Source organism: Lepisma saccharinum, chromosome 20 (genome assembly GCF_977018435.1).
Source record: "Lepisma saccharinum chromosome 20, izLepSacc3.1, whole genome shotgun sequence".
NCBI lineage: Eukaryota > Metazoa > Arthropoda > Insecta > Zygentoma > Lepismatidae > Lepisma > Lepisma saccharinum.
In genome coordinates this window covers 47,876,784-47,903,221 of record NC_139248.1, presented here as the reverse complement: position 1 = coordinate 47,903,221, position 26,438 = coordinate 47,876,784, and positions in this window count along the sequence as shown.

Here is a 26,438-nt window from a genome sequence, read left to right as displayed (position 1 = left end):
CCCGAATGTCGAGATTTAAAAAATTTCCCGTCCCGGCCAAAAAGAATCTGTCCCGCACACCCGTAAATAACGATATAGAAAAATATATAATATCCTTTACTATCCTAGATTCGACCCGAGTATCCCTATTTTCAACCTGGAAACGTTAATCCCAGTAAACCACGAAGCAGTGCTATTTATTGTTTGTGTGAAAACTATGTAAATATTGGTTATCATGGACTTCCGCAGGAAAAGTGCCATTCCTGGGTCCGCCACTGGCGTAAGGTAAGACCGCTTGCGTTGGTGATGATCCCGACAGACTTAGCTACAGTTACAAATAAAAGAGCGATAAACCACATGATCACAAATGCAGGTTGTTTCATTTGGAGTCGAAATATCCTCGTTCTGCATAATTGCGAGCGTCGATCCGGTCGTTTTTGTCCATCTGTCTGTCCGCTCGTTCGTTTGTCATGTCAATTTGTAGGTAGGTATATTAGATATACAAGAGTTGAAAATACAATGGACCAAGAGCCACAACTATAAGAAACCTTCTCAAGTCATTTGGTTAAAAAAAAATGTACGATCAATAAAATAAACTATCGATATTGAGCATGGAAAATATCGCGCTTAAATAGCAAATGGAACTCCAACTTATCGAGGGCCGATCGAGTTAACGCTTACACTGTTTCGAGCTATTATCTATTAGGTTATCACTGAACCAAACTTTGTTTTATAGCTCTGGAGGTTTCTGAGGTATTCATGACTGATGTGCGGAGGAACAGACAGAAGGACGGAAACATGAGGGTATTATTCAATTGGTGAGTTATGGTTCGCTCTTTTATTGTCGTTTATCTGATACGTCACCTTGAATTTCAATGATAATGATTTCGTGTTCATTAACAGCTTGAGTATTTAAACTGTTTCGCCTTGAAGTGATGATAATCAAATAACAGTGTTTCTTTTTTTATAGCATGGTAATTGAAACATAGATAAAATCACCTTGTTAAATGGTTCCTTGTAAATTATAACCCGTAACGGAACTGTGCTGTTATGGGAGGAATCAATGGTCTTCATTCGCCCTTTCCTTTCTATAGTAGGAAGTGAGAAGTCTCTTCCTGCTTCAGCCAGACATGTCCATAGAAAGCTTTGCGGCTAATTAAGAATGCTGAATTAAATTTGGTTTAGTTTTGGGTATATCAATAGTATGGTGTATACTTTAAACTTAAGTTTCACATGGAAAAAGTTGATAAGTTGAAATCGACTAGAGAATCGCCATTGATCGAATGTGCAACAGTCGTTTAGTTTGACATTTCCCATCCCTCTTATTTCTAACGTCAGCAACAGCGACGACAGGAGAACATGGACGAGAATGAACTGGAACAAAGATCTTGACTTGCCAGGTATTTGACTGTATGAACCCTTACCAAACCAGGGTGATAATAATAAATCAATGAATAATTGTAAATAAGACGTAAATGGCAAACACTTTTACACTTGGTCATAAGCTATTTTCTACTAGATAATTTATTTATTGTAAATGAGTTAACATACATCAGTTTCTAACTGATGTGCTGCTTTGATATAGAGATACATCCATATAATACATATCTCAAGTCAACCCCTTTGCAAGTGCAAGTGCACCACGATGTTGGAGGTTCTAGGTTAGAATCCTTCTGTATAAGGCAAGAATATTTCATGTTGTTTGTTCATTCACCAATGCACCTTTTATCCTCATCGTCGCAATTAACTCAGAGATGTAGAAAACACACGAAATCAAATACAGACATCAAGATGTAAAATAAATGAAGCCCTGCATATGTCGTTCATACCAACGCAGAAGTTTATGAATTGCCTGCCAATGTCGTTTAATATGTTTCAAATGTGAACTGAACATTTTTTTAAAAATAGATATTCTCTCAAAATATTGCATTAGAGTTGTTTATGTACACAACTTGCAATTTACGGCACAACGCACCCACAAATTTTTATTTCACATTATATTTCTTGACTATATTAATTTATCTATGAATGGTAGTAGAAGTTAGGGTTATTTTTTTTCCTACAAAGTAACTCATGTGGGCAGGAGAAACTTTGCAGCTTCTGACGCCGTTACTCTACAAGAATGGTAGAAAGGCGAGTTTTGACTTGCACTGAGCAGTCAACGTAAAAAGTGTCCACAGTTCAATGACAGATAATAATATCACGTTGGCCACAATTGCTTGCTGATTGGAAGTTATATCCTTAGATGGTGTGCAATTAGATATTATGTCACGTGATATAAGTTGCCTATGTGCAAGGATTCAGAACGAGGAATCTACGATGAAATAAGAGAAGGGTGTTCACTGATTTTGCTGTTCTGTGTACAAATGGTGTCGAACCTTTCAATCATCATATTGCATTTAGGATCCCAGGAGCTTTTTGAAGATATACTAGATCTGTAGCATCTGAAACTCTTTTTACTTTCTACCTATCAGCCCCATTCTGTGCACACTTTCACTGGGGTGGATGCACGATCTATGCTGCTTGCTCGTAAAATTAGCAAACTTCTGCAAACATATCGAGTTTACCGGACTGCATTGATGAACCTTGAATTGCTGCAACACACTTCCACCATATTCCAGAGACCGATAAACACTTGAAAAAGAAAAAGGTTCGCTTGTCATTGCAGGCACGATCTTGTGGTTCCGATGCAGCACAGTTTCTCATGGCCGGGAGACGCAAACAAATCCGTTCATTTCCCCAGAGCCGCGGACAGCAATTAAACTTGCCGACTTGTTAACCCAACTGTACCCGCCACGCCAACCCTGCAAGTTTTTCCTTCGATGCTCACTCGACGTCGTACGTGTCTGATCAAACTTCTCGTTCCAACTCAATCACATATTTCATCGAGTGGTATGGAAGAACTTGCGGGCTGCTCGCTGTATGTGGATGCATATCCGCTGACCTCTCTCTCTCTCTCTCTCTCTCTCTCTCTCTCAGGTCTTAAACCGAATAGACGAGGAGCCTCTGCGTGCGCAGAATAGCGAAGACAAAGTTGATATGCCCTTCCATTCGTTAAAAAATAAAAAAATAAGCATGTTATAGCGCTACTAATTTTTGGAGAGTACATATTTTATATTTTCCTTCGCCATACATGCATTAAAATTTTAAAAAAAGCGGAATTTTTCTTTAAAAAAAAAACAGGAATGTGTGCTAATATCAAAATGTTAGCAGACGTGGGGGAATCAATTAGAATTTTTATGGCACAATTGGTAGACATGTGATACAGAAGAACGTTTGACAATCTAAACTTAATACGGAAACATTTGCAGAACAATTGTGTCTCAATTACACTTTCAGAGAAATTAGTATACAGTAGAATTGCGCACGAACTAGAAAATTTCATATCTAGAGTTGAGTTTTAAAAAGGGATATTCTTTACAGAACATATTTTTAAAGACCCATCGTTTCCCTGTTATCACATTCCTATTACGATCAGTGTTTGAACTGGAACAAGCGTAGCAATTTCAGAGCTTGAGGTATTCACAATTTGACCATTTTAGCTGCACTAAAAGAACGTAAGTATTTTTCTTTAAGAAATGTTAGAAATAGAAAAATAAATATATATTTCTTTCGGTCTTGTGAACAGTATATACTTTGTAAATACATCTAAGACAATAAAAGATGCAGTATACTTACAATTAATCTATTGTTTCGGTTATGTAATTTAATAGGAATTGATTGTAGCTCGACACTAAAAGTTACTTAGATGAATTCGAAATCCTATACATGAAGCACAATGCAATTTTGGTTTTAATTATGAACATTCATAAGAAAATTTGATTTTCATCTCGTACTTAGAAGTTATCAAAATTCATGAATCTTAAAATTAAGTTAAAATCTAATACAACTTTAAGATATGTTTCTAATATCTGAACTCTATGAAACAAAATGTTTTTGATCCATTGTATTTCTTTTTTTTTTTTTTTTTTTTTGTTTTGCAAGTACGAGTTAACTTTTTCAAATTTAAATTACTTCATTATTTTCTGTATCGTAGATGAAATAGTTGTAAGAATATTAAGGGAACAGAAAAATTATATTATATTTTGTAGGTATTGTAGCAAGACCGTGCAATACAAAGTGTATGTGCAATCAGTATAAATCTCATACTATACATACCTATTTAGAATGAAACGTTTTTGAACACCAATGTTTTTACACATAAATATGTTAATTTACATTACGCACAACAAGACTGGAATGCTAAGATTTGAATTTTACTGTTCAACATTTAGAAAAATAAGGTGCCATGCGAAAGTTTTGCAGACAACGTAAGGTGTGACGAACCCCCACTTCGACGAGATGTATGAATTCGCCGCTTAGAATTATTTTCCCAAAATAGTAATATTTTTATACATTTCTATACATATTTCATGCAATTTGTAGCTTTGGCAAGGCCTCAAATATAATGGTACGTGAATTATCTACGTTATTTTATATTATTACTTATCCCGTCAGTACAACTCTACCGTATCAACTGCTCAGAACATATAGCTGGTAGATTACGAAGCAAAACACGAGACAACACTTATACACTTCACTCTTCCACGACGTACTTACAGATTACGATCAATTCGTTCAAGCAGACGGCATTTAACTGAAAATTAGTCTGGGAAAAAATTAATTCGCTTTCACTGGCTGCAGCATGTTATTGAGAAAGAAAAGAAAGAATAGCAGACAGCAGAACAGAATTTAAGACGAAACAAATGACTGCGCACTGTTCCTATCCCGGAGATCCCCGTCTTGCTTTCGGCAGCTGACAGGAGGATCAGGGCCAGAGAAGGGGGGAGAGGGACACCAAAAGCACCCATGGGATGACTAAAAAAGACTATGGGAGGGGGGACAGATCGACCGGGGGGCAAGTTTGAGGAGCGAAGCGGAAAATTAATCATGAAAAGGCCATTTGGGTGAGTATGCTTTGCGGTGTTTGCCCGTTTAATACAAACTTGGAGAGACGGGGAGCTTGAAGTGACATTCGAGCTACTTCGGGATGATACGACAAGAGCTACTAAATTATCGTTGAACCAGTGACATGTAACACGTGGTGGCAAGTAAGGAACGCCTTTGCTTATGTGGGGCTTCCATGAGTAACAGTAGGTTGAAAACATCAATAAATGAGAAGTAATTTAATTTAGGAAGATAATAGAAAGAAGGGCAAAAATACTGGAATGAACCTGATGGAAATCCGTAACAGAAAATATTGGACAGGGGGAAAGATCCGAGGGAAAAAGAATAAGAAACAATGTAAACGATATCAACAGAGGATAGCATGCGCATATTTTAAATGAGAGTTAATAAGGAAAAGGGGAAACAAAATAATACAAATGTCATATAACGTAGAAAATGAGAATTATCGAAAGAAAAGAAACAATTCTCATAGACTGGAAGTGAAAATAAGAATAATACTTCGTTAATTTTTGGCCCACAAAGTAAAATTTAGTTGTGGCAATGTTCAAACTTATCAAAAATGCATGGTCGATCCAGAGACACTGGTTTCATTTCATATGATTTTTGTTATTTAGCGTCGCTTTTGTGCCATTTTTCACTAATCGCAACGATGAGGATGCATGATGATATGATGGAATTAATGAATGCACACTTACAAACAACATCCAGGGTAGGATTCGAAACTGGGACTCCTGGCGTCGTGCCACTCCACCATGGAGGTTGGCAACAGGGGTTCGAGTCCTGAACGAGGTATTGGATGCATCAGGAAGATGTCATTCAGACATCACAAATGAAACTTTAAATTTCTTAAATGCAGGCATCAAACCAACAATCTTGAATGACAACATCAAGCAGCTGTACACATACTATATCGTGAAGAAATAGAATATCTTATTGAACCAGGTTTGTGTTATGGTCTTTACCATATTATTCTATGGTCAATTTTAAATTTTCACACATTGTCTTACTCTGTTTACTATTATACACACTATATAAAGTGAATATTCTTACGAACAAAGTTAATAATGAGTAATGGAAACGTTATAATAGCTATTATTCAAACGAGACTGAAAATTATCAACTGAATATTTTTTTCTAATCAAGAAGAGAAAATTTAATTACATATGCGAGAAGTTACCGTAATGGAGCGCAATGGAGCCAGAGAGACAGACTTTTCTAATTTATTTTTTAATTTTTTTGTTATTTTACTGTCGCTTATCTGCCCCATTTTGTCTAATCGCAACGATGAGGATGAGTGGTGATATCAAGAAGTTGATGAATGGATTCGAACCTGGGACTTTTGGCGTCGTAGCACACTGTGATAACCAGTCCGCGATTATAATTACATTGAAATACTCACGCCACTAATATTGATCAATATTCTGAACAACTTTTAATTCATTCAATTTTCAAGCATTGATATCGCATTGGTGGTAATCGGTATTTGTATGAGTATGTATCGGTTTAGCCATTATATATATATATATATATATATATATATATATATAGCTATATATATACATATACATATACATATATATATATATATATATATATATATATATATATATATATATATATATATATATATATATATATATAAATTTGCTTTATTTCACTTAACTTTTTGTACCACTTTTGCGATGAAATTGATGAATGGACATTCACAAACATCCATGCCCAGGCCGGAATTCGTGGCGCGATGTGCTAACCACTCTGCCACGGGGGCCGGCATATATATACATACATATATGTATGTATATATTAGCATTTTTCACTAACTGAAATAAATGAATGTCTTATGCAAGGAAGACCTTCACTGTTTGTCAAGAAACTTTTAATTACAGGTGAACCATGCTAAAAACAGCCGCCATCGCCGTGTGGCTGAGGACGGGAGATGTTTGATAATGACTCCCAGCAGAATTGATCGCTGACTTCGCAGAGACGAGAAGAGAACACTTTGCTTTGTTCGCCCGATATCTTCCTCGCCATCCTCTAGATTTCCCTTTGCCTTTCCTTCCTTCGCCCTCTCCTAACATCGCCGCTTTTATTGGCCATAAATTACGAAAATTTTTGTCGCTGGCTGTACTTCCTCGAGACGTCGGTGTGGGGAGGAAGGTGAAGAGAAGGGGTTGGGTGGAGGAGGTGGTAGGCGGATCTCCTGGACTAGCATCACGTGACTCTCTCCAGGGATCATCCAGCTTCCTGTTGGCGAACGGAAGACACCGGATACGTTGCTATGGAAACGGTTCTTTGGTTTTCTCAGTTTCACTTCAAGAGAGATGCTGCCGTGATGAAAGAAAGCCAACGAGCATCGTCAACAGTGTTGCAAACTGTGAAGGTACAACCCGAAGAGAGAGTTTGCTTGGCATGGAATGAAGGAAAATAGTATATCTAAGCTCTAAGGTCGAAATGTCGATACTTCTAAAAATTTACATTATATGTTATAATCTCTTTACATTGCAGAAAAGTAAACATGAAATCGGCCATAATAAACTTACAGTTTGTGTGGGTGAACGGGATGACCCTTTCTCAAGACACCCAAGGGCCTCCCCCATGACGCAGTGGTAGCGTCGGCGCTTTGTAATCAAGGGGTCCCGGGTTCGATTCCCGGTAGAGGCACATAGTAGTCTGGATACCACTTTAAACTGTAGGTCCAGTCTCGATTAGCCTTACTGTGCATAAATGGACATGAATCACAAAATCAATCAATCAAGACACCAAATTTCAATCTCCCTTACACGTAGTTTGATCTGATTTGGTTTATTTTACTTCTTATTTCTGCTAGTTTTGGCTAATCGTGACGATGAATGATGGATTACATGATGAAGGGACACTTACAAAGAACACCCAAGCCAATCGCGAGATTCGAACCCGGGACTCCTGGCGTCGTAGTGCGTTGTGATAACACTCCGCCACTGAGGCTCACATTTTGCATATATTGTTTTTTTTTGTTTTTACGTCACTTTTCTGCCTTTTTAGGACAATAGTTAAGATAGAGGTAAAATATGATTATCTGGGATGCAATTGCTAATATTGCATTACTACAGTAAATAATCAATAACGCAAGTTCACAAATCCAAAATAGATAAATAGAACCTAAAAATACAGCCATCCGAAAATTTTAATAAAATAATAATAATATAATAGATCCCAATACAATTTAGTGACATTTAGCATAATGTGCAAGTTTAAACAGCATTTTTTCTTATCGAGATGTTGGCAACGCTCTCCGCTTCTTCCAAGAAGCCTTTCACGCAGTGGCCTCTTGTCCTCTGACGGAGGGAGCGTTCCTCTCGATGCGGGACGCACAAATCATAGCCGCCGCCAGAGAGGGCCCGTCCGAGTCTAAGGTATTCTCTCTCTCTCTCTCTTTCTCTCTCTCTCTCTCGTCTGCCCATTCCTTTGGGAGTCAATATGGTGCGAGGACACTAAGCGCGGATGGCAATAAATCAAAACGCCAGATAATTTAACCGATAAGAATAAGAGGGGAAGGAAGGGGAGATTTCAAAAGGAAGGAGACGCGGAATTGAAAAATGTCCTACCGGAAAGGGTGCAATAATTGAAATTTGGAAATTTGTTTATCAGGCCAAGTCGCTCATTGTATTCAGGACTTGAATATCCCTCCGTAATATTTTCGTACCGTAGTTATTTTTAACTCACGCCGTAAAAAATACAAAAAAACATTCATTTGCGGAAACCAAAATAATTGGTAACAGTATTAAAAACTAATGTAATTTGTGGGTGTAAAACCGGTACTGCAAAAAAAAGAGCAGGCAATAGATAATCTGAATTCTATATTTAGCACTGGCTTATGACCATGACTGATTATTAAATTTAGTTAATTTAAATACAGGGCATCCGTTTGAGATGTCAGAAAAGTAAACCGTTATCTACAAGAGGGTAATGTAGATATCTGTGAGCAGTTTGTTGTAATAGAAGCAGAAAGGATGTAAGTTTCGAGTGAGTGGAGGTTTACAGTTTTCAGCTGCGTGGCGGTAGTAGCATGCATGTAATACTCGAAAATTTCGCATCCCATACGACATACTGTGTGCGCTATTGTGACGTGACCACCACCTTTGTTACCATGCACATTAGCGTCGCCATGTGGCTAAAGTATGTAAACCTGCACTCGAAACTTACACCCTTTCTGCTTAGCCTATATTACAACAAGCTGCACACAGATATCTACATTACCCTCTTGTAGATAACGGTTTACTTTTCTGACATCTCAAATGGATGATCCTGTATGACGTGATTATTTACACGATTTTCATACTCAAGCGTAAACACACACACACAAAAAAAATACCCGTTTAAGGTGAAATATTTGTTTCAAGCGTGTCACCAATGCTTATTACGGCAGCATACTCCTTATTTCACTTATAAGATTAACTTGTTGATTGGTTACATCGCAGATATTGTTCAATGTTTACGGAGGTTCCATGTCTATCGTTAGCAGAAACGGTAACAACAGATGTAAGTATAGGAATAACATACCGTTGAAAATATTCTTGAAATCTTCTCGAAACTTTCTTCGTGATTTCTTGCATACTATGAAATTTATCAAATTATAATTTTCAAGTGACTCAATTTTAGGTGCAGTATAGACAGTTTTATTGATATTAGATCCTAATAAGAATAGGAATACTTTTATTAATAAAATTATGATTGAGGTTATTACATAAAATGTATGTTTCACTCGCCATTAACTGGTAATTACACAAAAGTTAACCGGAGTGTAGGGTTTTTAAAGTAAAGCGTTCAAGTTTTAAATAGAAAAATCCTGTGATTCAAGTGTAAAAAGCGTTATTTTTTTGTTGATTTTAATGTAACCTAAATGGTGCAACGTCTCGAGCCCCATTGCCGCGGTTTTCTGACTTTCGAGATCGGAGCCCGCTACTTCTTTTCAAGTAGCAAACATATGATCCTCAGGACGCTCGATCGCCGGGATTCGAATCCGGGACAGCTAGCAACAATTGAAAACATAAATGATTCAATATGAATGATATAAATAGTCACACTCCAAGTTTAAAATATATTGTAAAACATGAAAAAAAAAGTTCATTCCATGACTATTTGTGACGTTTCAGGTCAGTTCAAACAGTCTAAAATACAGCAGTATGTTAGTATTTTACGCTGTTAATTCTGATTTATTTTGTTTCATTATGGATTTCGAAGAATATTTTCACTTGGTTAAAAATATCACATAATACGCTCACACTGACATACATATTTTTTTGTTATTGATAAAAATGCAACAAAATTACATTCATTAACTAATAACACTGTCGTGTCGCTACTTCGTGCTATAAGTATGAGCCAAGAAATTGCAGAAAATAGTAAAATGAGGAAACCAGAAAAACCTTGTGCAGGTAATGAAACATTCTTACACTCTTAGATGAGGAGAAATTTCTACAAGGATGGAACAACGTGAAAAATTTATCTCGAATACTTTCCATTATGGCCGCCTTACTAATGTATATGTATCCAACTTCTTTTTCCTTTAATTCGGACACAAAGGATACGCACGAAGAACAAAGGACACTTAGAAAGCCGGAGGGCGAAAACGCACGTGTTGGATATTAAAATTCTGAATCCCAACGTGGCGTTCGTCTGATAACCATGACACATTTTTGCTGGTCTTTTTTTCCCCCTTCCGCCTTTAATGGGCGAGGTGCGAGAGTTGGCGCGTGCATGCGCACATCCTGCGGGAACTTGGACAATATCATCTCCTATGGGACGGTCGAATCCGTCACCTAGGCAACGCTCAGCCAGTGGTCCAGAAGACCTCGAACAGAAGCTGCATCACACGCCATGAAGCCCAAATCCTGATTGGTCGTTGGGAATTCGGTGGGAAAGTGCGTCCCAAAAACACATTGCACAAAAGACAACCTGCCGATATCACGCAGATGATCGAGTACGGAAGTAGATACGTTCTCATTCACATAGTATGTGAGTGTGTGTGTGTACCGCGGAAAACGTTTTGTCCTATACGTAGCTATTAACGTAATGCTTTGGAAAAGTTAATGTCTTAAAGCATTTCGCTAAAGAAAGCTTAGTAATCGCGCGTTTTCGTGCCGAAATGGCAACTCAGCAGAGATATTGCGGGGAAGAAAACTTTTGTTGACAAGGATTGATTGATTGAGGTATTTTAAGTCCACTTTATGCTCAGTAAGGCTAATCGGGAGTGGGATCCGAACCACTATGTGCCTCCTATGTATCGAACACGGGACCCCTTGATTACAAGGCGACTACGCGACCACTGCGCCATCGGGAAGGCCCTTTATTGCAACGAGTAAGCAGAATAATTCAGTGCTCAGCAGACTAATGTAAATTTAGTGAAAGTTATGGGTAGGCACGTATTACGGTAAGGGTCATTAACGAAGTCTCTCACATATAATAGAAATAATAATTATTATTATTAACAGTAATATACCTATTGTTAATAACAATGATAATTATTACATGTAAGAGTCGAAACACGACACAAAATAGTGATACAACACAATATATACTACATTATCTAGCTTATTTTTAGTTAAGATAAATAAAAGTTGTACGAACAGAAACTTTTTTGCGCAGAAAAATTTCAAAAGAAACAAATACAAGATTTTATAAAACAAAAATGTTGAGATGCAGCTGATGAAAATTAAGTACTGTTTATTATTTGTATCAATATTTTTATGCATTTTTTTTCTAAACACTACTAACACAAAGCTGATTCATTTCCAGTCGAATCACTATGTTCGTGTCAGTTGGAGGAAATAAATATACTTTACATTAAACAACAAACGGGTTACAAATATTTTTTATGTTCAGTGGAAACTGTTTGGAAACACCCTGAGACCTGTTTCTGAATGACTCCTTGGTGTTGGGGCAAGAAGAACGAATGGATCAATACCAATGTATTGTTTCAAACTGACTGATTTGCTTTTTACGTGACCCCTTTTCATTTATTCTCGGCAATACCGCTCAAGTATTCAGACAGTACGACAATGAATCGAAATTGTGATTGACATTTACTTGGAGACTAATCCCGAATAAGCTCATTTCACCATACTGGAAACACTTTTAAAGTGTTCATTCGTAAAAAGGAAGTCCATACATGGTTTTATCTGTGGTTTTACTTTACGGTGCACGATAACTTAATACATATATTATCTTATTCTATAATAGGAAGCAATCCTAGTGCGTGAGTTGTGATTACTTAAGTTTTTCATCTGAAAAACTGCCTAAATAACTGTGAGATCGAGCAGTTCTTAGCAGCCATTTGTTGCCAAAGAAAGGTTGCTTCAAATACAATTTATACTCAGATAGGCTAATCGAGACTGCATCTACAGTTTAAATTTGCATCCAAACCAATGCAATTCTACTGGGATCGAACCCGGGAACCCTCGATCAAAAGGTGAGAGTTACCGCTACACCATAGGAAAAGTCCTGTACTGTAGGACCATTCGTATTACATTTCAACATTGATTCAAGATACAGTAGAGTCTCGCTTATCCGACATAAACGGGCCGGCAGAACGTCGGATAAGCGAAAATGTCGGATAATAGGGAGGTGTTAAGAAAAAGCCTATTAAACGTCAAACTAATGTTATAATTTTACAGATTACGAACCTAATACAGTAATCATGTTTTACAACAATACAGAAAAAAATAACTGAAAAATGAACATACAGTTACAGAATTGTCTGAAGTTAAACACAGTACGTACGTATAGTACTTCAAAAGTTCAGTCCTGTGATGATTGAAAGAAATTATTTTTTTCCGTTGGTATGTCGGATAATACGGAATGTCGGATAAATAATGGTAGGATAAACGAGACTCTACTGTACTACATGTTCTTCACAATTAGTTAAATGTTGTTACAGCTACATAGAATCTGTCGTGTGTGGTTTAGAGGCTAACTTACCTATTTTGAAACCATGACTCCTATGATTTTCTGACATCTCATACAAATCTGAACAAAATATTGACATTATGAAGTGGTAACACAGCTCTCAGGACAAACTGTGCAATGATGAAATATGTAAGAAACACACACAATGACCCATGACTTTGTGAAGCATTGCGCTAACCACGTCACTCAAGAAACTGGCAAGAGTGTGGAACTAAGGGTGTCGGAATCCAAATGCGTACTTGTAATTATGCATTTTACGTGCGCGTGCGTATAATTTATGCACACAAACACACACGCACACATAGCTTTACAATATAATATTTTTACTTATGTGTGTAGAAAAGATCGTTGCAAGGGAATGGAAAAGGTTGAAACACGTGCGTTGGAGCCGATGCCTGGCAACAGTCTGAGGCCCTTTTCCATCGCGGCAACAGCGAGCGGCTTTGACGCAAGATTAGGTCCGAAAAGACTCGCAAGGTTGGCTGGACAGGACCGGATAGACTCGGAGCTGCGGATTTCTTGGTCCTTCCCATTCACATTCGCCCATCCGTTGAAGCAATCTTTATTTAACGCAAACGATGTGAGGCCATCCATCTTCACGGTGCAGGGATGGCTCGCCGGATCAACGCAGGCCGAAGGAGAAGGGGCTGGCTGGTTAGCGACGCCAGGCCGCTGGAGAACGAGGGGTGGTCCTTACTTGAATGCTTAGGACGCCGGTTCAAGACGTGCTATTAGGTGGGTCGTTAAGGTAGAGTTTGTTATAATTTTCGTTAATCCTTTAGAATGAAATGGATGATGGTGAAAATTATCAGAATTAATTCCTCAAAATTATCTAAATAATTCCCACATACATCTCATTCACTAGCATCGCTCTAAGGAAGCTTTCAGATCGAATCAACAGGCAGCAGGTGACTAGTGACATGCGACACGGAGATTTTTCACGGAAGCGGCGATCGACAAGCGATATGGGCCCCTTCAGTCTAAAGCAAAACATTTACTGCGTATACGCGAACAACAGACCGATATTGAGAAAATGGCCCAGTCCGAGCGACTTGTCGTGTCGCTTCGATTCTGAAGGTTTTATTTACCTATATCTGATAGTTGGTCTCCAAGCGACAAGAGTTCCCTGTCGCTTCTGTCTATAATCTCTCTCAGTAATACATTATTAGGACTGACTCAAATCGATTACAACGCGAGTTTAGATAAATTAAATTTGAAACTAGATCTTACCTATAGATTTTGAACTATATTGAGTTCAAGTTTCCGTTTTAATTCCACTTTATGCACACGTAGGCTAATCGGGACTGGAGTAACAGTTTAAAGTGTGACCTGAACCACTATGTGCCTCCACAGAGGTAGCTACGTATATTGTAGAAGAAATACCATTAGAGGTTAGATTAGATTGTTACAGGACTTACATTTAATTCTGCCAACTTACCGGTACGTTTTATGCCCGTATTTATTATGACATTAATAATTTAGTAGATTAAGTAGCTACCACAAATATTTGTATCGAGTTACGTTTCAACAATTAATTATATGTTATTCTCAATTAGCCAAATGTTGTAACAATAACATGGAATTTGGCTTTAAGGTGTAGAGGCTTAGCTAATGTAAAACCATGAATCCAGGTTTATATGTGAGGCAAACCATTGATTTTCTTTGCATAACAAATTATACATCTCCAAACTCGGCGGGAATGGGTTTAGATGATGTCTTGTACAGTAGGCGTCAGTAAATATCTCGCGGAAGAAAGCAAACATAGGAATGTGGATTTACTAAATCATCAGGAAATACGACGGAAATATACTCTTATGACATTTCATTCATGGAACTAATTTTGGAGATCTATCTTGCTGCTTTAGCTACCAGATTGGTCGAAAACTGTGTCTACGAGAATGAGTTATAGTGATTAGTTGCACCGAGGCATTCCTCTAGTTTTGGATCCATTTAACTGGACAACCCATCGTCCCTATTGAGATTCACGCCATGCCAAGTAGTACATCCGCTTTTAATGGATGGCGGGGTCCGCCAAGGAAACAACCGAAGGGAAAAAAAGGGTTGAACTACAGCGCGGAGTCTTAGCGCGAGGGGAGGGAAGAGGACGGTGACAGCTTCCGTCGTACCTCATCTCGTGCAAGGAGCTGATAATGGTTTGGTCGAGTTGAGACGTCACCATAGCAACGGCTCCCTGTCGGCGGTGCAAACTCTGCTTGATCGCTGTTGCTTCTAAAGTCTCTTTGTCGTCAAGGTGAAATATATTGCTGCGAAGATGCGGGACCCTGGTGCAGGAATAACAGGAACACAACCACTGGCATGGTTGGAGAACCTGCAACTTATTGGATGAATAGAAGTCATGCCAACAAGTATTGTAGGAAGTCGATTTAAGACCTTTTTCAGTGTTGCTTGTTAATACACTTCTGGCGTGGAATTTCTTTCTGCCGATAGAACTGCACGTTCTCTTTGCATACCTGCTGCTAAGTTCTAAAGCTTTCATGGTAGAAGAGTGGAAGAACAATTTTATTAAACACAAGAATATAGAGGATACTATTCATGGTTTAACGTACTCGACTGTGATTCATGTCCATAGGTATTTGAATTTTGTCTACAATACCATACCAGTCGAAATAAACATGGTATATTTTTTGTAAAGATAATTCTGCATTTCATACTTCTGCAGTTTTACGTGAGAATTAAGATTACGAACCATATTTATTGCAGTTTCATAGTTTTCTGTATCAGATATATTAGACAACAATCCATATCAATTGTAAACAGTGTGTCTCAAAGATTACTATCTATTTCTGTGACATTAGATCCTTTTTTGAATGCCATGCTGTCATAAACGTTTGTATCTTTAGTGACTCGTATATTTACAAAACGATAATTGGATTCTGTCGAATTTTGGGTAATCATTAAAATTTTCCATTTCAGACCCACATGGATGATGAACGTGGAAAGAAGTGGCCATTTAATCAACAAAATTCTGTTCAGTGATGAAGCGACCTTCGACACGCGTGGAAAAATTGAACGACATCATTGTCGAATTTGTGCAAACGAGAAACCAACAAATTTTCTTGAAGAGGAAGGAGACACAGCGGAAGTGAATGTTTGTTTGGCTTATCGTTTTGATTGATTGATTGAATTGTTGTTTTAAGTCAACTTTATGCACAGAAAGGCTATTCGGGACTGGATCTACAGTTTAAACTGGGATACAAACCACTATGTGCTTCTACCGGGTATCGAACCCGGGACCCCTTGATTACAAGGTACGACGCTAGCTACCAGTGTGCCATCGGAGAGGACCTTCATCGTTTTGAGATCTGTAGAAACACTATAATGGTCGCCATGCCACAGTAATTCCTTCGTCATAAGCTTTCATGTCTTAAACAGCACGATTAGATCAGAAAATCTTGAAATCTTTAAATTATTTTTCATTTTTTTATCTTGTTGTTATATTTAATATTAGACGTTAATGAATCTATCAACATCAGCTCAATGGTACAGACGGATCACCGGCGGTTTGGATCACGCTTTAAACTGTAGATTCCATACCGATTATCCTAACTGAGACCAAGGCTGTACTATATATAAAAAAATAATAACTCTTGGTGTGTTTGTCCATTCTTCATAATAAAAGTACACTTGCCTCAACCACAATTTATTAAGCATTGTAGAAAAAGATGTTCATTTGCAAAATACAATTGGCGTCTTGTGTAAGTTCACCTTATCGTATTGCCAAGAAAGTCCTTTATCCAAGTGAAGAAACCGAACCTTATTCTTTTTCAAACTGAGCGTTCTGTACGTACACAATTTTCCTCAGCGACGTCCGTGGCCTCGCTGTCCTTTTGAAAATGTTTCTCTTCTGTGGCTCATGCTTGCAGGAATTTCGAACTGCGAAATACCTATTCAGATTAGACGTGCCTAAAGTTGGGATCCCCAACGGTTGCAGGTAGAAAGCCATTCACCACCGCCAGCAGTTTGTACACAAAAACAGCTGCGAGCGGCGAGGGAGCGTCTCTTTCATAGCCAAATCTATGTACACGAATGGCTGGGGTCGGCCCCTCGCGACCTTCTTCGTTACAATGCAAAGTCAAACGAACTTCCTACTTTACTCTCTCTCTCTCTCTCTCTCTCTCTCGCTTTGGCTGGACACACATCCAGAGGGGATTCGTGGTTTGTGGTTGCGTAGGATATCCTCGTGTGTAACCAATCAAACGGACAACCGTGCGATCCAGTTCTTTCAATTTTCTTCCTATCCGTGGGGAAAAAAGGCAAAACGGTCTTCCTCCAGAAGAACACGTGCAAGGTATACATCTCCTCCAAATGATTGTCCTTGGAGATGCTTTTCTGCAACCATTTTGAGCAACGGTCGTACTACCCTCGTGTACAGTATTATTCACGTGTAGCTGATTTCAAAGATGTAAAGAAAAAGTGAACTTACTGAACAGATAGCCTAATCGAGACTAGATCGACCATTGAAAGTCAGGTCCGAAGCATTGTCTATCGAATCATAGTAATTGTACCCGAAAACTTTTCTTCAAAAGTCGATGACGTCAATTAACACCCTGTAGGGATGACTTTTGAATTTCTCAGTAACACCCAGCATGACAAATGTAATCACAAAACATTGGACATTTCTCTATTAAAATTGTATAAGAATATTTACGGTATTTATTTTCTGTATAATAAGACATATATATTTATATAGCTATATATAAAGCCAGTGATTATGATAGTGGCACATAGTGGTTCGGATCCTACTTTAAACTGTAGGTCCAGTCCCGATTAGCCTTACTGTGCATAAAGTGGACTTAACACACCAAATCAATCAATCAATCAAAATCTGTGCTGGGAGAATTGCATTGTACATATGTCTTGCAAACAGAGCACAGAAATTAAAATTACACATATTAAACATACGTAGAAACAACAAGATCTTAAACACAACAAAAAAGGAACAAGCATTTCAAAGAGAAACGAAAGGAATTTCTCCAGATGAAACATTGTATTTTGTAAGTGAAGTAATAGTATTATACAGTGTATAACAGTATATCGTAAGCAATGAAGTTCCAAGTTCCTTGTGCATCAATAGTTCGTGGTACAGTAACTCGCAACATTACCCTTATAAAGTATATTTATTTTAGTCTTATAATTAATTGATAGCTATTTATCATAGTAACCATTCAATTATTTTAATATTTATTTTATATTTTCATTTTCTCTGTTTTTCAGTAAAAGTATACCAAACGCGATAATGCAAAGTATGAGAAGAACAAGAAAGACCCACAATCCTGCAAGTGTGTTAATTCAATAGTTGGGATGCTTGCACCACAAGTAACAATTCTTTTATCTATAACTTCAAGAAACTAACGTCAGTATTGCACATTGCTGTTCAGTTACATTGGCACACTAAATGGGTTAAAGGTAAAGAGAACTGTTCATAGAAAAGACAATATTAAACTCAATACCACTGTTACGAAAGCCTGTTTCATTCTTGAGTTAAGAATCCTTATATCGTTCTCGTTTGGAGACCACGTCTCTTGTCTCGGTTGGGGAGAGTAAAAAAGAAAAAAAATAATAAAACTTCGCTGGTAGAACAAGTGTGTAACAAGTATGCAAGACCCTGGGGTCGAGAGTTTTGTTAGTGCCTTTGTTCAATATTACAAAAACAAAATGTTCTCGATCTCGTCCTGTTATTAAATGACGGAAAGGGGTAGCAGAATGTGAAGGGGGAAAAGAGTTTCAGATCGAGTCTGTCGGAAGCAAATTGAGGTTAAGGAATCATAAAAACACACCTAAAAATTTATATAATTTACATTCCTATACTCAAACAACATCACTGTCATAGAGCTCTCACTTAGAATCAAACCCAGGCTACATGACATGACATGAGACCGTGACGAAACGACCTAGAAGAAGAAGAATGGAATCATTTTTCCAAATTAGTTACAGGATACGATGATATCTCTATATAGAGCAAGCCACTTGCGCGAAGGGACATGAAAATGCCATGGTCTCAACAGGTTCCGGGAACTCGCTCCTAACCCAGCTTTTCAGCACATCTGTTTCCGTTCATTTCCTTTGTTTCTTTTTTCTAATGCCCCTTCCTCATTTTCCGGGGGATTAGTGCTGCCGTCATTACAGCCAAATTGAGGAAACTTCAAGCTTCGTTACGGGCATAATCAATCTTGAAATCTGGACAGGAAAGCAGCGTCGCCTTTATCAATGGCTCGTGCAGAAAATGACAGCATAAGCAGTTTGTTATCACTTTGTTTTTTTTCTTTCTTTATCAAATAAACTGGAAAGATTCGTACGCCCGATTAAAGCTAACTTCAACAATAAGATCGCAGATATCTTCATACGAATGCAGCTGGCACGAGTTCTAACTCATCAACCAGAAAAGGGGGCGGGGCGAAGGGGCTCACACCACGCACTGCTTTGCGATAAATCAACACACAAGTCCTGCGTCGTTCTATCGAAATGCGCCATTGTACAAAATGGGAAATGAGAAGGAAATTATGGCCTCCTGCGAATGAGATTTGGTGTAATCTGTATTGCTTTATTTTATTGTATAATATTACACAGCATGACACTTTGTCCAACAAAGAAATATCTTTTTCCGTAGTTTTCGAGCTGTATCGAATTTGGATAAACAGGTGAATAAATAGACAAGTTCAAGTGTCTTCTATTACATTTTTATAGTTTAATTATTATTTCATGTGATAGAGTTTGAAAGGGAAAATCTTCTTCAGTGCTTTGCTATGCCATCAAAGCATGTAGGAGATACGGAAGCAACGATCTACCCCACACGTTATTTAATTCAAACGTCCATATTTGAATGAAAAAAACTTCTCAACAGTAAACTGACTTGCGTCACGTCCAAAATTCAAACCTGCTCACGATTTATTGATTAATTGAATTGCTTTATTTTACTTCGCTTTTTATGCCACTTTAAACTTGCTCACGAAATAACCAACTTTTCGTGCTTTCAAATGTCATAAGTTATATATACTTGCTGACATTATATCTACAATTAGAAACACTGACAATATGGGCTGTACTTAACATGTTATCAAGACATACCTAACAGTACTTTGCGTGTTTGTTACTTTTGGTTACACAAAGAAAAAAAGTTTGTTTAGATTAACAAAAAAAATGTTTCTGGTAAGCAAATCTTTGTTTAAATTTAAGTTTTAAATAATTTTAGTATTCTTGCAAAATTTGTTTAGAGTTACAGAAAAATTTGGTCAAATCTACAAAATCTATTGGTTGTGGTTACCACAAAGCTCAGTGTTTTCAAAATGTAAATAAAGCAGTTTTCTCTGTGTAGAAAAGGAGGGGAAAGTATGCATTTAATAGAATGTTTCTCGCTTTATCATTCACACATTAAACGCTTGCCAAGATGAAAGAGATCATGAACTGTTTTCGGAAAATCACATATTGAGATCATGTAAATAGTCAATGAATTTAAACATATGTTCCACAAAACAGCAAATATTTTTGTACAAGAAGATTTCTAGACTAATAAGGTTTCCCGAAAAGAATAACAACCGCTAAGGAATGAAAATTCATTAGTGACAGCAGTTGAACAGTCTTGAAAGAGATTAGTGTGAGAAAATGAATGGTTTATTACGCACTTATTAATTATTTTTTGTTTTCCTTATTGCTATTAATTATTGATTGATTAAGATGGTGTTTGAGTCCCCTTTATGCACTGTAAGGCTAATTGGGACTGGACCTACAGTTTAAAGTGGGATCCGAGCCACTATGTGCCTCCACCGGTTATCGAACCTGGATCCCTACAAGGCTACGACGCTACCACTACGCCATCGTGGAGGCTGTTATTAATTATTATTAATAATAATTATTATTGATAATAAAAATAATAACAACAAAAAAGCTGTGCTTTTATCTGCTACGTAAAGCAGATTTTGTACAGACCCTCAAGCAGAAAGTTTGCGCCCTGCATAATATCATATTCAGGATGCTGTAGGCCTAGTTTTTAAAGTTCTCGCACACTAGAGAGTGTATTTCATTATATAACAACTGCAGTAATATTAATTTTTCTACATGCAGAAAGATAGGGTATCTTTTGGGTGTCATCCAAATTTGTCATTAGTTTACAACGAACTTGATAAAGAATGTAATTCTGTCCAATAAAAATGAAAGTATCTGCTTCGCCGACAGATTCACCTAGCCCCTAGAAGTACTCTCTAGCTCCAGCCTTTTGCTCTAATACTTCTATAGGCGAACCCTTCTGCAAGCAGAGTACTGCAGGCGAAAGATTCGCTCCGACGTCATTACAGTTACATGTGAGAGAGAGCTGGATGCTCTGGACATATCTGCAGTAATTGCTTTAAATCAGCAAGGCGGGGGTCACGGGGGACCTATTCACTCGCTTCACTTCCGTTGTGCTTTATTAGAACGTGTTGAAAAGAAATATATGCAACAGAGGAGTAATTAACGAAATGCGATAACGGAATTAATATTCGCTGTTTTCCCCCTTCTGTCCGAAACCTCCCTCGATTGCAGCTCCCTCTCTCCCCCTTCTTCATTATTCTCTGGCTTCCGCCCTTCCCCGTCACGGCCTCAACGCTTCGCCGCAAAAAAGGATGAGAGATGAAGAGTAGCTGCGAGCAATTAAAGAACGCTTCTTGCTATACCTGAAGATCTCTCTACTCGATTTGCATTTTTCTCCCTTCGGTAAAGTTTTAAAAAAATACTATTCGGATCTGGGGAAATATTTTACTTCCGAGAGAAGGAAAAAACTTTTCTCCACGTCATATTTTTCTCTTTTGCTACTCCATGGCGCAACAACTCTTCAAGGAGCAAGGCTTTTCCTGGGGTGGAAATGGTCAATCCTGGCAGTTCCATCGCCGCTGTTTTCTGGCTTTGGAAACCAGAGTTCGCTAACCGTTCGGCTGGATGGATGGATGGATCTCTTCTCCTTGAACCAGGTTCAGCAGATATCACCTTAAAAGAAATACTCACACCGATACCGACGCTTGTAAATCGTAACAATTAAAAGGCCTCCCCGCTAGCGCGGTGGTAGCATCGTCGCGTTGTAATCAAGGGGTCCCGGGCTCGATACCCGGTGGAGGCACATAGTGGTTCGGATCCCACTTAAAACTGTAGGTCCAGTCTCGATTAGCCTTCTTGTGCATAAAGTGAACTTAAGTCAACAATTCAACAATCAATTCAATGTAACAATTAACATTTGTTCAATTGTTGTTGTTGAATTGTTGTTTTGAGTCTACTTTGTGCACAGATAGTCTAATCGGGACTGGATCTACAGTTTAAAGTGGGAAACCGAAACAACTGTACAATGTACCTCCACCGGTATCGAACCAGGGACCCCTTGATTATACAAGGCGACGACGTTACCACTATGCGATCAGGAAGGCCGTAAAAGTTGTTCAAAATACTTAGTAATATTACTGGGTGAGAATTCCACTTCAATTAATCATCAAGTTTCTAAGCTTTCTAACATTCAAGAATTACATCAGAATATCAAAATAACTGTCATGTAATCAGAAAATATAGTCTTTATAATATTTGTACAAAATTAATGGAAACTTCGAATTTTGCACAACGTCCAGGATAGTCAGACTTCTCGAAAGTGTCAAGAGACATTTTTGCCGACTCTTCAAACAATCAAAGCGCCGGGAAAGTTTTGACCGTTATCGGTAAATAAAATCCAACCGATATTTTCCGATACCGATACGACTGGCATCGGCCGGTATCGGGTCAGCCCTCCAAAAGATCATTTCAATCTGAAATCTAGTAACAGGAGTTAGAATTTGAAGTAATGGCGATAATAATATTACAAATGCAAGTTGCATAGACTTTTATTGATTTTAATTATAAATAATTCACCTCCGAACAGTGGAGACTGTTCGTTGCATAAACCCGCTGGTAATTTCCAACAGAAATCTAGTGAGGAACATTGGAATTTACAACTTCGAAAATTAGTTTATTACCTACTTTGAAAAAGAATGGAGAACTTCCATACTAGGAATTCGGTTCGATATAACAGGCAATTTTTCCTATCATTGTCATTCGAATAACCACCGAGTTCCATTCAATTTTGAATCACACATAGACATGACAAAAAAAAGTACTTCATGTATAGGGTTATAATGCCAGTAGCCCTATGAAATAATATTTTTCCATCACGTACAGTCACGAACACTTCTGACTTGTAACGACTCCATTTACTTTAAACAGGATCGTCAATACCCAGAAGCGTTTGTGACTGTACATGGGAAAAGGGGCGGGCTTGACAATCAAAAACTGCCGAATTTCATTGGTTCCGACTTCTTAAACTAGCTTTATTCTCACAAGTATCTAGGATGACTTTCTTGTTCTAGGCACTGGCGTATGCATACGGGGCTGATGGGGCTACAGACCCTCCGAAATTTTGATAAAACCGTTATTTTCAAATGAAAGCAGGAAAACTCGGGAGAAAACAGGTGATAAACAGACTCCCCACCTAAAATGATCCCCGATTATCATTTTTCAGTGGAAACTTATATATAGAACCAAATATTTTATTGTGTATTTCGCCTCCTAGAACGTAGCTGTGTACTATCCACCATTATAATTCCAACTCCTACGGAAAAAATCCCGCGGACGGAAGTGGCTCTAGGGGTTCCTGAGATGTCAGTTGACACAGACGTACTCGTACATGAATGTCACATTCAGGTATACATTCGTTTTGACTGTTTAGCACCTTAAAACAAATGAACGACGCTGAAATGACAATATCCTCCAACACCAACTACGAGCACGCTTATGGTAATCCCATTGATCCCGCAATGGAAACCTTGGGTCATTAACCAGGACAAAAAATTCATTTGCTTTTTAAGCTTCACCCCTTTTGCTTGCCTCGTTTCGCAAACTTGCGAGCAACGTAGCCATAAATCACGACACAAAAAGAACGAAGTAATTTTAAAAAAGTCACGTGTAATGTAACACTTCATCTCCTTCTCCATCCATACCTCTTTTCTTTCCAGATATTATTAATAAAAATTTTCCCTCCTTCGTCAACCCCTCAAGTCTTGCAAGGATTAAAATGAGTACAGCCAGAGGGAAACTACTTATCACGTCTTTAATGGACCATTAAAACGAATCCATGTGCTTTTTATAGAAGAAACAGTCCGAGGCAGAAATCATAATTGAAGAAAAATTATTACAGTTCCATATTGAGCTCCCCCTTGTATTCCGAAAGAAGTCTTAAAAAGACTCTCCGGCCTGAAAAGTGTGAAAGAAGAGGTAGCCATTGTAGACTGGCTGTGAGGGCCATTAAGACCACTATCTTGGGGTATCATGTTGCTCATCGTTCTGCAGAAACCATAAAACCTTTAGTTTCGCTTAGAATGCGTTGTTTACGTGATCAGGAATGTGGCATGTGAACATGCAAATGCACGCACACTCGTGGAAAGCGAAAGAAAAACAATGCGTAACAACAATACGCATGTGTAGAAAAGAGTTCATATCTCAACTAGAAATTGATGCGCTTTCTATTTGGGACAACAATACGCAACCTTGGTGAAGAGTGGTTCTTGTGATACGTACGTAAGTTCGTTGCTCTTGCGCTGGGTTCTACAATGCTAATTTCCATCAACAATGAGTTTTCAGTGTGCTGGGAGGATGCGTATGCGTTCGACAATTAAAACGGCAATTAAAGCAACAAATTAGCAATCTATTTCGTTTGTTCACAATCTTAGGTTACTGATGCGTGTTTATATAGCTAGAATGCGTTTAGATTATAAAAGAGGATTGTCTAGTTCATTTATTTTAGCTTAAGTAGAAACACACATGGGCGTCGGGAAAGGAGGGAAGTCTGGTCGTTATTTTATTTATCAAAAACAAAGCTAAGTTGGTTAGCTAAATTAAGCTAAGTGAGCTAAATTAGTTAGTATTCGAACAGAATAACAGACCAAGCATACTGACCTCTACTGCGATAATATAGAAGTGGCACCACAACAAGAACAATATTTGTGATTATGTGAAAGATAGTAAATACTAATGTATGATATTTAGTTTTAAAGTATGATGGTACGTTGAACTGCGAACAAAGTTGCAAATATATCACTTTACAATAATCGAGAAGAAACAGTTATATTTCATTCAACTCAACGACACTCATCACCTTAGCAATCAAGATGAGGATATTTTTTCAAAAAATAAGTAGGCTCGCTTGAACGAAGACAAAGTGAATCGGAAGATTCTGAAAGTTGATAGGGAGATGATGAAGATGGAAAGGGTGGGACCGGGGGAGGGGGAATGGAAGTGATGCCACTATAAGAGTTGGCCCCCTCGGGAGTACGTATTGATAACGAGGTGAAATTTTCCACTGGTTCATGAAACGGTCAACGTGGGACCTGGTAGGGCACTTCTCACTAATCAGACGGAATGGTTTGGAAGTGCAGGCAGACACACACACAGACAGAGAAAGAGAGAGATCCGACGAAGAGGGGAACGAGAGGGGTGAGAGAGGGAAGAGGGTGAGATTCAGTTTTCGAAAGCTCCACGCGAGTAAGTCTGCAATCAAACTTGAACGCTTAACTTCGTTGACGATTTTGAATCCCTGGCTGACTAAAATACTCCTATCGTTCGCTTTTGATTGGGTCGATTAGTGTCTTCTACATCGGCAGTGGATGCATTGTCAACTGGTTGAAAGTAGAAAATAGTCAGTCACTGTAAAAATAACGATTCGGAAGTAAAATTTATCCAAGCTTCCTGCAAATTGAAATTCTGCGTCTGACTCCAACCATGAACTTTCAGTTTCTGAGTGCTTACCGTTACAGCACCTTGATCTATCAAATACTATGTCTGGGAAGTTATTCATTTGATAACATCTACGACGCTAAAATAAAGCAAATCAATGAATCAATCAATAATTTGATAACAGTGAAAATCATAACTATAGTTATTCCCTCAAATAAATTAAATGACTGGAAAGTTAATGAGTTTGAGTCAATGTAGGTTAGCTTATAGTCATAGGAAAACACAATAAGTAGTAGCTACTCAACTTGTGCATCGAAATATTCCTTACTTTTGTTTGGTGTCCTTTGATTTTTTAAGGAATTGTTCTGTATTGATGTTAGACGTGAGGTTGTCCTCTTTTTAATGGCATTTATTGTTTCGATTAAATTAAACAATGTGAATAAACATGGTGATAGACAATTTGTCTGCTGCTTGCTGTACATTGTTGTGTGAATTAATTCTCCTTCGAGCTCAAGAATTTCGAGCTAACAAGGTAATATTCTCTACAATATTAATTCATTATGCGAAATGTTATTTTCAAATCTCAACATTAGCTATTGTTGTATCTTCTGACACAAAATGTATTAGGATTAAGTTGTGTTTGCTGAAAATTATGGAAAATAGAAGGCCAGTTTTTTAGTCACCTGCATTAAATAAACAATTTCAAACTTATTTGTAATATATATATGGATATGAAAAGACTGAGATATTGAATTATATCTGTAGTGATATGAAAAGCTTAATTCTTAATGTCAGTGGACTAATTAACATGTTTTGATAACGCCTTAGTAATT